Here is a 15,930-nt window from a genome sequence, read left to right as displayed (position 1 = left end):
ATGTTATTAGCTTGGACAGGAGTTAAAGAAAAAAAAAATCACCTCACTTTTTCTCCGCCTTATTTTTCTGGGTACATTTGCCAGCTCTGACTTGCTCCGTGATGCTCTCGTCTTTATTTCACATCTTTTTGGTTCATCTTTCTTCCATTCCTTCCACAGCTTTTAAGCCCTCAACTCAAACTAAAAAAAAAAAGGAGGAGGAGGAAGAAGAATCACAGGATCGGGCTGGGGCTTGCTCATAACTCAGCATGACTCAGAGGAGTCTGTTGCTGGCACTTAGGTTTCTACCCCTGGAAAGTGGGTAGAATAACACTTGTCCCAGCCACAAAACAGGAACCTGTGACCACCAAGCAGGAGGACATGTGCCAAAGTAACCTCTTCAGTGTCATCATCACTTTCTCCTCGCCAATCTCTCTTTAACTTGCTGGAAGCCTTGGTTGTGTGCTTCCTGCCCTGCCTTTTGATCCACAGCCACAACCCTTACTCGCCCACCCCTGTAAAATGATTTTTTTTTTTTTTTTTTGCCTATGGCATCAACTGGTTTTAGTCTTTCTTCTTCTTTCATATTTTCAGTTCAAGTGAACTAATAATTCATCAATATCCATAATCTATTTATCTACAACTTTTTAAGAAGCCACATAAAATCTCATTCCCATGTGAGCTTAAAATGCCAATTCTAATTGGAACCATGTGACATTTTCTTTAAGATCTATTAATCATACTTACAAATAAGAAAACTTAATTTTAAATTTCTTTTATATTCACTACAGTTTTTTTTTTTCTGTCTCTAACTTATTGTGAAACTTTCCTTTAAAAACTCCTTTAGCATTTTGTAAGAATACAGTAAGTAGGACAAACCCCCCAAACTCCTAATAATTTCTGTGGGAAACAAATTTTCTTAACACTGTACCAATTCAGTACCAGGAAAAACTTTGTTTTCTTTCATATCTACACCCTGCCAAAAAGTAAATAAAAAGTTCGATTTCCATATTACTTCAAGAATATACATTTTTCCTGTGGGACATGGAATTATATAACAACTCCTACAACACAGTCCTTGTTTAATTCTTTTAATACTTTTCCTTGTTTAATTCTTCACAATTATTGTTTTAAAGAATGCAAAGTAAACTAAGCGAAGGGTGACATTGGGCTGGAGTCCTCTGATGTAAAATCTTAGAGCTTTTAGGTATGCCTTACTTAAGTAAGATATAAGTCTTTTAAGTATGCCTTACCTAGTTGCCGGAGAAGGCAATGGCACCCCACTCCAGGACTCTTGCCTGGAAAATCCCATGGACAGAGGAGCCTGGTGGGCTGCAGTCCATGGGGTCGCTAAGAGTCGGACACGACTGAACGACTTCACTTTGACCTTTCACTTTCCTGCATTGGAGAAGGAAATGGCAACCCACTCCAGTGTTCTTGCTTGGAGAATCCCAGGGACGGGCGAGCCTGGTGGGCTGCCGTCTATGGGGTCACACAGAGTCAGACACGACTGAAGTGACTTACCTTACCTTACCTAGTTGCTGTTTATCTTCAAATATACCTAAATGTCCATTGTTTAGTCGCAAAGTTGTCTCTGACTCTTTGCGACCCCATGGACTGCAGCACACCAGACTTCCCTATCCTTCACTATCTCCCAGAGTTTGCTCAAATTCATGTCCCCTGAGTCAGTGATGCCATTCAACCATCTCATCCTCAGTTGCACCCTTCTCCTCCTGCCCTCAGTCTTTCCCAGCATCTGTAGTGTGTGACTATTTTAAAACAAACCTATCATAGTGTCTGAATATAGAGTTCAGTCAATAGTTTGCAAACATCTCTTTGCTTCTTTTTATGCATTTAGCTACTGATATATCTTTTTCAATGGATGAAATAGACCTGAGCACATACAATAATAGAAAGCAAAAATTACCAGGTTTGGACTTCACTTCACAGCCAGAAAGAGTCTGTTGAGTCTGCCAGCAGGGGATCTTGCGTATTAATACCCTACCTGGGAGAGCTGACATGTTGAAAATGAGATTAACACCTTCCTGCTTTACATTAACTAAGGCTAAAGTGTCATTTGCCTTATCAGGAGAAAAAAATTCAATACTAAAATGATAGGGTTGCCAACAAGGTTTGGTTTTTAAGAAAATGTTAAAATTTTAAGTAGGATTTGTGTGTGTGTGTGTGTGTGTGTGTGTGTGTGTGTGGTGGTGGTGAGTCTTTGAAGATAAATATGTTGTGCAAATAAAAGCCAAAATAATCAGGATGGCTTGAAAGCTAAATACAAACACATGTAGCACAGCAACTCCTTTTCAGGCCAATGCTAATTGACATTTGGCTTACAGTAAACAACTTGTCAGAGCACTAAAAAAATAATAAATTAATGAATCCACCATGTCAAAGAGTACTGATGCCCTGGTATTTGTTGCCAACACCCGACCAGCCTAGAAACAGAAGAGCTAATATAAATGATTTATTCGTTCAGATATAAGATAGCACTTTTTAATTCTCTCACTTCACAATCCATCTAGTTATATATTTACTAAAGATGAGCATTTAGATGAAAAAATATTAAAAATTCTAATGTAGAAAAGCCTCAAGATCACTGTCGAGTGTAGTGGAAATGGGGCGGGAGAAGTGGGCCAGGAGTGGTCCAATGAACCCCCGCTCCAGACGGACCACAAATGGTGGGCTTTTCCCAGGCTCCAAAGTCAGGCAGGCACCCACACTTCAGCCCCAGGTGATAGAGCCCCTCTGCTGTGCCAGCTACCCTCCTAGGAGTGGCAGAGGGTCCGGAAAGGAGGACGTGAGTTCTTTGTCTTCCGCCTCATAATCCAGTTTTGTAGACATATATCAACAATAGCTGAATTTCAAAGCAGACTCCAGTCCGAGCAGAGGCATCAATACTCCCAATGGGAGTCACAAGGGAGGGAGAAGAATTCTCCTGGGAGGATCTGGGACACCTGCCCAGAGGAGACTTCACTGTGAGCTGGATCCTACTGGATGGGTAGGATTTTAACAGGCGGGAAGGGAAGATGGTGGAGAGGGCTTTCTAGGTAGAGTGGACCCATTCATTATATTTTGACACCATGATCACATAGAGCATGATCGTTAAATAGACACCTAAAATACATCAATGGAAAACATGTTATTACAGAAAATACTGTCAGAAATCCACTTAAAAATAAACTACACATGTACACTGAATATACAAATGGTAAAAAAAAAAAAAAATAACGGGAGGGGATGAGATTTTACTCCTCTTGCTAAATGTCTACTATTCAGATCTCAAGAATAAAACATACCAGTAGCTGTTGTTTCTGTTCATCTCAGTGCTTCTAATTGCTGCTATCTTATGGGGTCTCAATGAGAAGGAAGGAGGAGGGGGGAATGAAGATACAAGAGAGTCTCAGGAATGCGAACAACGTGAAGCTGGAACCCCACTCTAAGTACATTCATTCATTGTTCCAAAGGTGACCCTGGTCCGCGTGTTCAAAGGGAGCTGGAGGAGGACCAGCAGTTTTAAGGTAGCCCAAAGGAAGGCAACCTAATGCCTCCCTAAGGAGAAGCCGCAGAGGGCCGTGCTGGTGGAGGGAAGGATAATAGCAATAATAACAATAAAAGAAGAAAGAGTGGGGGTGGGGTGAGGTGGGCAGGAGTCCTGATAACTTGGGATAAGGAGGGAGGAAGGGGTGGAGGCAACCTCTGCAGTTGCTGGAGGAGGATGTGTAAGTGATGCAAACAAGGGAAGCTGTGAGGCAGGATGCAGGAACACACTCAGGGAGCTCCCAGGAATAATGGAGAGCACACGTTACATCATCAGGATCACTGAGACCCGAATCCTCTGGGAAGTCATGTCTTTTTTTTTTTTTTCCTGATACAACGTGTTTTGAAGCTGAGCTTAGGGGTGGAGTGAAAGAGGAGGGGAAAATCACTGGGAAAAATTAAGCAGTCTGAAAGGAGTGTAAGATTATGAAGATAAATGTTTACCTCTCCCCGGCATCGTATCTCTTGAAATGAAACTGTTTCTGAATAGTGCTGCATGCCTACTGCAAGAATGTGGGCATTGTGAACAAATTGACTGTCTCAGATGATTTGACACATTTTGATTTCTGCTTAGGAAAATATCTGTTAATCCTATTAGAAAGAGAAGGAGAGGGTCCTGAGCAGGGAATGTAAGAGATCAAATCACTTCACCATCTTGATCATGCTGTCCCCAGGCCAAGGTCTTCAAGTCACAGCCATTGCCACAAGACCCGGAGCCTCATCCCTGCCCTGCTTGGCATCACTTCAAAATCCCTTCTTCCGCAGCCTCCCCCATCCTCACCAAGGCAGTGGCTGAAATCAAGACAACACTGGACAGCTGCCCTCTCCCTGGCAAACGAAAGCAGGAAAGAGACCTTATTTTATGCTTTCACTTCGTGTCGTTTTCCTTCTTTCCTTCCTATTCTCTTTTTCTCTCTCGTCCCTCCCCCTGTCCCTCTCTTCTTTTATTTGGATTGCTGTTTGCTAATACCCAACTCCAGACCATTCTTTGTGTTTGGCAAAGGAAGCGGTTTTATTGTGTAGTAACTCCAGGGGGTATATGGTGTCTATGATGTTGTCTAGGCTGAGCCTCCCCCAGGAAGGTTAACTACCTCTGGCCTACTCTCCTAGTGGGAAGGATGGTGAGGCACACTTCCACACCGTTTCCTTTAGCAAGCAACCGGATTGGTCCCAGCCCCGAGGTCCCCACGCTTCTCACAACGGTGCATCTCAGTGTCACCATGCCACTGATGGGGACCAGTTATCTGAGATCCAAATCTGTCAACTGCCGATGAAGAGTTAGGGACAACAGAAGACATTTTTCCCCCAAGTACTTTCTGAAAAAGGTGCTTCTTGGAGTAACACCCAAGTCTGATCAAAGGGTCTGTTCATCTGTCTCAAGAGCCAGCGCTGGAGCCCAGCGTGTCGCTAAAAATATGCACTCACAGTCCTAGAAAATTGTATTCATTAAACTCTACCTACAGGTCCTCACCCAGAATCTGCTCTATGCCAAAGCAGCATGTTGCTGTTAATCCTCCTTTATAGATTAGGCAGTAAAATAAAGAGGGTGGGGCTGAAATGCAGGGGAAGTCTGCACACGTGTTTGGAGAAGAAGAAAAGGCACCGCACAGGGATTTCTTGTTCTCTCCTTCATGTTCCCAGTGGCCAGGGCTGTCCAGACACCACTGAGAGGTGCAGGGCTCTTTCGCATTCACAGTATTTTCACTTCCACAGGGTAAGTGCTACATGTAAAATGGGAATTTAGAACCAGATCAAATAAATGCCTTCAAACTGTGGCACATTGCTATTTCTGGATTCCCTCCTCCCGCCTTCTTTGTAGGTTAAGGAAGAAATAGTAATAATCACAGCCGACATTAGTGAGCACTTACTACGTGCCAAGCGCTGTGGCAAACGTGCTTAGATGCGTCCCCTCAGTTCCTCCCTCTAGGATCCCGACGCGGTGCATGTGTCACCGGAATTTTGCAGAGGATGCCATGAAGGTGGTAGAAGGGTGAGCATGTAAGTGACAAAGCTGGGATCTGAACCCTCAGCTTCCAACATCTTGCTCTTCACATCTGTGCCATAGTGCCACCTCTAAGTAATTCCTGGAAAAATCCGTTCTGTGGTCCTTTCATCAAAGAGTTTGGTGACTGCACCTTAATAATAATTGCTATTGTCTTAATTTTTTTTTCAATTTTCTGCCATCAAATGGTAGGGTTCCACAAAGGCAGGGCAGGGCCTGTGTCTCCCTCAACTTTGCACCCCCTGCAGTCCTTAAAACAAAGTATCTTGCCCAGAATAGGAGTTAAAGAATTATTTGTTGAAATACCCTTTACATTATCTCTGTACCTAAATAAAGCCCATCTAAACAAGTCCATTTCCCAAACACTGGGGTTTGCCTCTTCTTTGTAGCCGTCCTCTTCTTCCTGTTTTGTTTTCCAAAGGTTGATTTTGAACTAGAGGGACACTGCGGTTGTCTTGTCACTTAGCGTGATTTGAAAGTGAGAGTCTGTGTAGTGCTTTAGCCTGCCCTCAGCAATCAGGCCTCACACTCGCGCGGCTCTGATTGTAGGAGTTGCCTTATTTGCATTGATGAGGATGAGCCAGCTGCTAGAGCATACAGAACGGCACCTGACACAATCACCGAGCTCAGGATTAGCGCAGGGAATCAGGAATCCACTGTGCTGCGTGGCAATCTCAGCCCTACATTAGAGTCACTCATGCAAAATGACCCAAATTTGCAATGAGCACAATTAGCAATCCAAAGATGCATGTTAATTGGGGGGCTGGAGATTTTCCTACATTTCCCTAAATTAAAAATAATAAACACACTTTTTCCTAGAGGAGTCTGGGCATGAAAATAATGCAGGGGATTCTGAGTTTGTAAAAAAAGGGTAAACCCCTGAAAATGTGGATTCCTTAGCCCCCCCCCCACCCCCACCCCCACATACACACACCCGAGGTATTAAGTTTGGCATCAAATATGGTAAGGGCTTTGTGGTGTCATGATCCTTTTTGAATCAGTAGAAAACAGCTACTTATAAGGCTAAAAATAATAAAAACAGCAATAACTCTAATACGTAGAAAAGGGAAATTTAAGCTTTAAAGGGGTATTTACTATTTTATATTCTGTATTAATATTTGAGACTGTCTTTGGGTCACACAACACCACAGATACACCCAGTGATTTCAGGATTTCCTAAAAGTGCAAGAGATTATGTTGAATTTTTATGAAACAGAGTTTATAAGTCAAACAGAACCTTCTCAAGCCCTGGGCTGTGTTTCCATGTGTCTGCAGTCTATAGGTATTGAAATGCTCACCTATACTTTAGAAAAAAAAAAACACACAACATTTTGCAAAAATTGAATAAATGATCATTCAAAGCAAAAGCATGCAGTTCAAAAGCTAAACCTCCCATTGGAGAACAGAAAATTTAATGAGCTTTTAATGGAATGCAATGCTCAGAGTAGTAAATTATTTGTTAGTTGACGATGCAATCAGCATGCTGATTAAGGTTGCTTGGTTTTTTACTAAACATTAACTGAATGAAAACGGGTAGTCCTTGTTCTGCTTGGGGGGCTTTAAGGAAGCAAATGGACTTTCAGAACAGAGATTGTCAATAAAGGTGAGTGCACTCCAGGTGTCATTTGAATATGATGATAAAATACTTCTGATAAATATTTAAAAGCATTTTAAATCCACAATGTTCGCCTAGTGTATTGTGGACTCTGTTTAAAGAAACAGTGGGCCTTAGCAGGGCCTAACAACAATCCCTCTATTTCTCTCTAGAAAGAAATACCTAGATCTGCTTTCTTTTATTGCAAAAGAGAAAAAAAGGGGGGTGGTATGCTTTGAAAATAGAAGCCAGCCTGGACTCTGGGACCAGGAACTGTTTGGGAGTTTGGAATATAAACCTAAGAAAAGGCAAAAAAGGACAAAAACCAAAACAAAGGAAAATATTCTGACCGCAAATAAAGAAGAGACATCTGTTTCTCTGGGTAGATTAAGATAAAAATTTAGGTAGTTTTGATATTTTGATGCTTTAAAATGATTGCTATTAGAATATATATATATATTTTTCAATTTATAAATGTTGACATTCTGAGAGCAAGAAGGACTGTGGTATCAGAGTTATATTCTGTCTAATTTAGGAGCTCTGCGAGGGGAGTAAAAGAAAAAGATCAAAAATTGGAAATAAATTATGTAATGCTTATTTTTGTTGTTGGATGGTTAATACAGAATTTATAAGTTATATTATTCACCATATATTAATCAATATGTACATTAGCTATAAATTATTGTTTCTGAGAGAGATTTTGTTACCAAATCTATTTAAATTGCTAGATTTATTTTCCCCTCAAAAAGAAGGATTTTTTTTTTTTGTTTGTTTGTTTTTCTCCCTACCAATTGAAGAATTATGGGTTTCTAGGTTAATTTTCTTTGAACAGCTACAAAGTTCTTTTTCTATAAATCCTAATTAGTTTCATCATCGGTGATTCTCTGGCAATGGTCAGGTACCCTTAAAATCCGATAAATAACTACCTCTCACTTTTAACTATTCCTGTTTATGACCCAAGAGGTTAAAAGCCTTTGACTGGCATTTGACTTCTGACCTCATATAAATGTTATCTTATCAGTTCCTGCTTGTTAACTTGTATTGAGTGCTTGTCCCTGATGGCTTTTAGATAAAGGGTTGTGGGTTTTTTTCTTTTTAATATATTTCCTATAGGAACTAAACCATTTGCTTTGTTCTCTGCTTAGTGCACTCCAGTCTACACAGAAAACCTGCTATAAATCTGTTATAAAGCTCCAAATATACTTTTATTTATTCCCGACATTATTTTAGTTTAGCTTTACGGGTGGGATTTGATGATTGGGAATATGTATTTATTATAATTAATAGCAGTAATTACTAGTGCTCTTAAGCCTTTAACATGTTAGTCAGAAAGCTGGTTAGCATGGTACACTTTTTTTTTTAATGTAAAAAAATTAAAAGAAAAACAATTTTAGCTTTGCATTTTGCACCAGCATGAGATGAGTTAGAGAGATAATTTATGGAAATCTTGTCTCCACAGACTTCAGAAGTCCGCCTAATGAGAGAGTCATCACTAAGATATATCTTTTTTAAAAAATCGAATCCAGACCATGAACAGTGCATTTTTGATCCTTTGGGGAGGAGGGTGGTGGCCTGGCGCCCTCCTTTGCCCTTCTGTCCTAAGAATTAAGAAGGATTTCGGCCTTTTATTCCTTTTGCAGCTGTGTGTGTTGTTCACACGTTCAAGTGTGTATGTGTGTGAGTCCAGTCTCTATATACAAATCTAAATACATTTGAATGTTTGCATTTTAAGCTCTCTCCATACCTTGATGGCATCATGAGAGTATTCTAGGCAGATGTTGGTGCTTCAGAGACTGCCTCATTTACAAGTGACCCACAGTGTGATTTCTAAACAAAATATTATATTAATTTCTGTGTGGAAAACAGGCAGAGAGGAGGGAAAGAAGGAAGAGGCAGCCATCTTGGAGTCCTTTTGCCTTTTAGCCTCCTTCTTCCTCTTCCCAAAGCTCGATAGTTAGAATATTATCTTCATTTTTAATTGGCCTTCAACATAATGCAGGAGGCATGTATAAGAGACCTTTGTATCCGTGTTTGGAGTAGAGAAAAGTTGTAACTTCTTTGGACTTTAAATAATAACTGCGACTATAGACAAACTACACCTATTATTCTCTATCCTTCTAAATAAATATACATATAAATGAAGCATATGCCACAGCTTGTAAGAGACCTGTACAAAACCTATTAAGGGAAACAAATGTCTATTTGGACCATTCATTTACTGCTATCTAAAGAATTAATATGTCAGTAAAGTTATCTGCCCTTCCTCCTCCCCATTCTTTCTTTTCTCCCCAAACACACACTCACATGCGCACACACACACACACACATTCAGACACCCCCACTACGCAGCAGTGGCAACCCTAGAAACTTGCTTTTTTAAACAGGAATTCCCTTTCTCTTAGATCTGAAGTATTTCAGGAAGAATGAAAAGACCAGCTCCTATTTGTTATTTTATTTTAATTTTCTGTGTGTGGAGCTGCTCAGCTCTGCCATGTCCCAACACTGCTTTCATCATGCTCATATTCTGGCAACACACAGGTTTAACGCAATTTGTCCTAACTTTTCATTTCAACCATTGCTTTTTCTCAAAGTGGCCAGAGTTTAAAGACTCAAAAGCAAAGGGAAAAGAAATACCCCGGCAGGGGGAAAAACAAACCAACCTCCAAACTGGTGCTGGTATTCACAGCATTGACACATTCTCAAATGTTTTCTCTGTAGTTATAACACAAAAGCGCTTTCTTCCCTGTTTTGATGTGTTAAAGACAGAAAGAGAGAGGACCCTTGGAAGTGGTAAAAATAAGTATTTGGAAGCACAGGGAAGGTGTTTCCCCTTTGAATCTCCAGCATGTGTCAATAACTTAGATACTAACAGTTTAATATTAATTAACTTTAAAAATGAAAAGGGGGTGGGTGAAAAGTTAAATTTAAGCAAGTTATGTTGCCTCCGTTGAACTTTCAGCTCTGGGTTGCCTTCAGTTTTGTGTAATGAGATGTGCCCCTGAAGCCAATCATTCTGCTGTCTCTGAAATAAGGGTAACCAGGATCCTAAGTCCCTCTGAAAAGGGTGTGAGTAGATCAATAACGAATTATTGTCTAATTCTGGCATTTGGCAGAAGAAACCACAAACTTTTACTTGTTTAGTGTCAGTAATCTGAACTCATTTTTCTAGTCAATAGTATTTGCAGATTGGTTTACTGGGCAAAACAGATAAGAGTCTGAAACAAATAAAAATCTGAATCCTAAACACTCTCCTATTCTGGTGGCTAAATTCTCTAAGTCGAATCCCAGAGTCTTTTACCATTGTATGCTGTATTCTGGCTTTTAAAAAACAAACAAGATTTAAACACATAAGCTAGATGATTTCAAAACTGGAACACATTACACCATCATTTATTTCTATTTAATTAATGTTTTAATATATAGTTGTAAATCTAACTATACCTAAGGCAGAAAAAGTATTTACTTAAATCAGTTTCTATTCCAATCAGAATGAACTCCCCAATCATTTTTGAAGTAATATTTTAAAATCATTGTGGTTAGTAATACTTGTAAATCATTGTAGTGAGAGGAAGAAGATGATGAAGGGTGATCAATGTCCTTGATTTTCTGTACAGCTGTATCATCAAGCTTTATAAAGTCACCTAAGGGTGTATTAAAACATACTGCTTCTATGTATTTACATGTTTATAAACTTACCCTAAGAATATATTAAGAAATACAGTCCATTTGATTTTTTTTTTTTTTTCCATTCCTTGCCAAAAATCAAACCTGCTCTGTTTGGAAAAAAGCAGACACTTCTGTGATATCATGGAGTTTTTTGCATTTCAGTAAAAGAAGTCGAGGACATGGAGTCAGAAATACCCGAATTTTTAGGACTCAAGGTATTACTGTAAAGGTTTTATCCTTTCCTCTGTGAAGACTGATGCAGATGGATTTCTCATTTGCTTTGGTCTCTGTCCTCTTTCTTTCGTGTTTCCTTTATTTGTATAAATTAGCTTTGTCCTTTCTTACTAGAATGTTTGATTTGGGCACACTCTCCCACATAGATTCTCAGTCTCACTCCCCCCAACTTGTCTGGGGAGTGGTTTTTCTTACTTAAAAAGCTTTGTAGTTCAGACTCAGAGTGCCAGGGCCTTTTTTTTTTTTTTTTAATTTATCTGGATATGCTCAAAGGTCACACCCAAGATCATAAGCTATGTTTATATCCTTCTTATGGGCAAATGATAAAATAATATCCACACACATCTGATACTAGGGGTATGGCCTGGACACACACCTTGCTGTCTTCCCCTTGGCCTCTCCTGCCCTGAGAATGAATACCTCCCTCTCCAAAGTTGATGCTTCGAAGTGACCAGTCAGATGCTGGCAGGTCAGCTGGCCGTCCTCTTGGACAGAGGGTTCATAAATCAGAGAAGTGTTGGTGTGGTTCAAAGAAGAAGGTAGTCCAGCCTGAGGGAAACCACGTAAATCTCTCCCGGAGCATTGTTCCCGGTAGGGAGTTGGGGGTGAGAGTTGGGTAGCTCCTGGGGTCTCGGCTGTTATTAATGCCCTAGCCTCCTGCAGTGGGTGCTAACTTGTTGTGCATGAGAGCTGCCACCACCCTTCCCAAACGTCGGGCGATTGGAAAAGTCAAGCACTGCTGAGCCCTGATTTTCATTTAATAGTCAAAACCAAGATGCATTGGGCTATGAAGATAGGACAGCTCCCTTGAAAAGATTATTTGAACTACAAAGGCATTCATTTAGGGCTAGCCATGTTGCAAAAGGGCCTGCTAGAAATTAGCAGCCTGTCCTGGTATTTGGAGAGCAAGAGTGACAACTTATTGGAAGTTCTCAAGGAATCATTTATATTTCACACTCCACTAGGCAGCTGATTTGAGATTGTCTGTTAGCATAACAAAGGCTCTGAGCCTGTGAACTTCAGAAACCTTTCGACCTCTTAGCTGCTGGCATGAATAGCCCCCAGTCCTGCCTATAGAGATCTCCCAAAGCTCCCCTGTTCGTGGCTAAATTGTTAATCAGGGTAATTTAATATAGTTTTCAATATGCCTCATCTCTTATTGGGAAAGGTATTCACAGCTCCCCTACCCCTGGAAAAAAAAAAAAGTTCTTTTATTCAAGTGTGAGAGGGGCAGCTGCAGACAGACCGGCATCCCTGGCTGCTCCCCCCCAAACCCCCTCTGTAGCAGCAGTAATGTTCTGAGCAGCAACCATAGTGAAGGGCCAGAAAAAGAAACTTCGACAAGCACCCCTCTGCCCGCACTCCAACCTGAACCTGAAATTCCAGTCTGTTTATGCCAGGAACCGACAAAACAAAACCCCAAAGCTCAGCCATAACTGAAACCTCAGCTCACACACACACACACACACACACACACACACACACGCCACACCCCCTTCTCCACCCTCTCTTTACCCCCACCCCTCTCCTTCCTCCTCATCTCCCAACCAAGCTTCTCTTCTGGCTCCCGTCAAGACAAAACGCACCGGAGCCCAGGGCCTGCTAATTTTCATTTCTCTCCCTCTTTGGAGGCAGCCCACACCATCCTGCACGCTCCTTCACAGTCACCCTCCGCCCGGAGCCCGCAGCCTCTCCCTGTGTCACATACACTTGCTCTCACCCGCTCCCTCGCACACTATCAATTCACATGCACATTAGTTAGCTGAAAAGAGCCAGAGCACAAATATATTCATTTTAATCCAGTTAAGACCTAAGAGGTCTCAGAGGATATTCTTCCATAGTTTGAAAACCAAGTCTAAAACTCAGATTTGGCTACACTGTTTCATCTCAAAGAGGCCTATGGTGTGCCTTTCTTTCACTTTCTACCAGTACATATTGTAAAAAATAAATAAATAAGGTGAATAAAACACAGTCACAAGCAAACCACCCAGCTTCAGGCAGACACTGCGCACATATCATCACTATGTTGTCTTTTTTTTAATGACTGTGTTTCTTGTATTCATGTGCCAAGTCAGAAGAATTTCATACAAGAGAAGGAAAAAAAAATACGAAATCACTATTTTTTTAAAATTAAAAATGTAAGGATACAATCTCTTCATCTCATTTTTCCACATAAAAATTTTAAGATATTTATAATCTTTAATCTTTCATTTCCCACATGAGAATTTGAAGACATCTCTGCAAAATGTATCTGGGTATTTCCCGATCCCTTTGGTGGTGCTTTTCTGTGCAACTGTGCTCTGTCTTTGTGCGAGTTGAGGCCCTGTATCTTGCTTCTTCCTGGAACAGCCATTTCTTGTGGGCCCTGTTTTGGTTGGTGGGCTTGCCTCAGCTCCTGAAGTTGGATAAAGCCAGGATCTAGTGCCTGAAGTATTTGCTTTGAATTTGCTCTAGTTAGACTGGTCCCTGGTGGGGGTGGGGAGACTTTCTTCACTCACTTGGAATTGTAATCTGGCATCTCAGAATCACTAAGATGGGAGACAAATTTCTGTTTACAGGATCAGGAAAGGATTATTAACCTCCAAAACAGAAGTACAAATATAAGCCCACAATTAAAAAAACATAACAAAACAAACAGCCCAACCTCTTTCCCAAGATAATTTTTCATGGAGTTGAAAGAATAAAAGGTTTTTAAAAAAGATTTCTTGGTCAATTTTAATATCTAAATAATATCCAGAGGTGACACTTTGGAAAATAAAATAAGTATATCTGGCTATTATACGACAATCTTAAAATCTGCATTTTCCTTACCATAAAAAGGGATTCTCACAACTTTAATTTCAGTGCTGTCAAAGTTTTAAAATTATAAGCATCTTTGTCAATGATCTGTGCATTTTCATTTTAATGTTGGGTTTTTTTATTTTATTTTGTAAATAGTGACTTTCATTTTCCTGATGTCTTAAACCAGAATATCTCTAAAAATATTAATTGATAGTTACTACAAATCAGTGGATAAATATTTCTGGTTTCTCTTTTTAAAAAATCAAATATATTAAATAACTCCTATATAAATTAACAGAAATTTAACTTTCAAAAGATGTTTAGAGAGAAAAAAATATTATGGCTTTTAAACCCAAGAAAGAAAAAATACACAATTTGCATTTTTTCAGTGCTTTTGCTTAACATTTTTTTCATTAGCTTTTTATTCATTAGAATTTATGATCCATGTCCATCATTACACTTTCACATCTCTGATTTCTGTTAAATTTTCTAACAGAGGTTAATAAATATAAAGGGGTAAAAAGGCCTATTTGCTTTCATCTAAAGTGCTCAGTATTTCAAGATTATTTGTATTTGCATTAAAATTTTTTTCATGTTCTAATTTAAATTATTTAAATTGGTCTGAAATTAATTCTATTTGGAGTTAGAAAGTAATAGGAGGATTTTTTTTAAAGGAATTAAATAACATGATTTTGCTAAATTATAATGTTTTCTTAATGTTGGGCCATCTAACAACACCCTCTCTAGCATGGCACAGTTTGGGCTTCATATTTATGGAAGAAATAGGGTTGGGGAGAGAAGGATGTATATTTGGAATGGTGTTTGACAGGGGGAATGAACGCAGACACCAGAACAATTATATTACAATCCCATTGGGAATGCCAGCACCAAATTTAGCCAGACTGATGGGGTACTGTCTAGACGGTCCCTTTTGTGTATCAGCTGTTTTTTCCCTGCTTTATTGCACTGCCTGAATGTGTGAGTTGAACATGCATATGGATCCCAAACATAACCATTCCAGCAACCATACATTGCTGTTAAATTCTCTCATTTGGCTGAGAATCAAGGGTTGTGTATTCCTACTGTATTCCCTTTACAATATTTTGTAATTAAAATGCAGCTTCCAGAATTAGAGGTTTAACAAAGGTCATAAGACAAAGTAGAAAGTGCCTAGGCTGTTTTTTTTCATATGAAAAAAAATGTACTAAGTAAACATTTCTATCTTCTCAAACATGTCCACCTCTTTTCTACAGAAGTAAAAGAAAGCCAGAAAGAAAAGAAATAAAACAATGAGTGGAAAGAGGCAAAATAGATGTAAATTACCACCTTTCCTTTTGAAAAGGGTAAAGGATAGAAAGAAAGAATATTTATTAAATGTTTACAGTATAATTAATGGCAGTGTGTGTGGTTTTCCTTTTTTTTTCCTTCTTTTCCTTCTTTTTATTCGGTAAACCAAATAGAATTCAGTAATCAGGGTTCTTGTGAGGCCTTAGAAATAGATTCTCAAACTCTTTTAAATAAATGCTTATAAGATTGCTGTACCGTTACTGGAGAGACAGGAAATCCCAGAGATATTTCTCTTCTGGGCTACGGTCAGGATTTTGTTTTGTTTGTCAAGACAGTGTAGGAAGGCTAGGACTTAGTTATATGTGACTACAGTATCCACACAAAATATTCATTGTTCAAAGGAGCAGAAATGCACCCCTAAATAGGATGCTCACTCCCTGGGTGATGGGTACTAGGGTTGGATGCCTTTGCTAACAACCAAGAATTTAAAATGAACACAAATTAATTATTCAAATTAGAGAATGAGAAATAGAAAGACACATTAATGCTAATGAAAGTAGGTATCAGAGCTACCTCTTTCTATGAAAGGTTTATCAATAATTTTTGTCACCAAGAATGAAAAGGTGTAAGAAATTGGAATTCCACAAAATGTAAGACACCATAAATAAAATTCTTGCCTTGCAGTAGAAGCCCAAATGAATCTACTGTTTAAGGAAAGAGAATCCCATGTTTCACAGAACATTAATAAATTTATTAATATGTACATACAAACTATTTGGAGCAGGAATTCTACTTTCCATGTGCTGAAAAAAAATTTTTGCCTTAACAAAAAGGAAAATGG

General features: G+C 39.4%; 1 long non-coding RNA gene across 1 annotated transcript in view; it reads left to right on the top strand.

The window, feature by feature from the left end:
- The first annotated feature begins 6,955 nt into the window (after positions 1-6,955).
- Positions 6,956-15,930, top strand: part of LOC113895018 — a 41,663-nt gene continuing 32,688 nt past the window's right edge. Inside the window, exon 1 of the long non-coding RNA XR_003511740.1 lies at positions 6,956-7,130. This is a non-coding gene — a long non-coding RNA (uncharacterized LOC113895018). The remainder of the gene's footprint in view (positions 7,131-15,930) is intronic.

Source organism: Bos indicus x Bos taurus, chromosome 7 (genome assembly GCF_003369695.1).
Source record: "Bos indicus x Bos taurus breed Angus x Brahman F1 hybrid chromosome 7, Bos_hybrid_MaternalHap_v2.0, whole genome shotgun sequence".
Lineage (NCBI taxonomy): Eukaryota > Metazoa > Chordata > Mammalia > Artiodactyla > Bovidae > Bos > Bos indicus x Bos taurus.
This window is presented reverse-complemented; position numbering and strand designations above follow the sequence as displayed.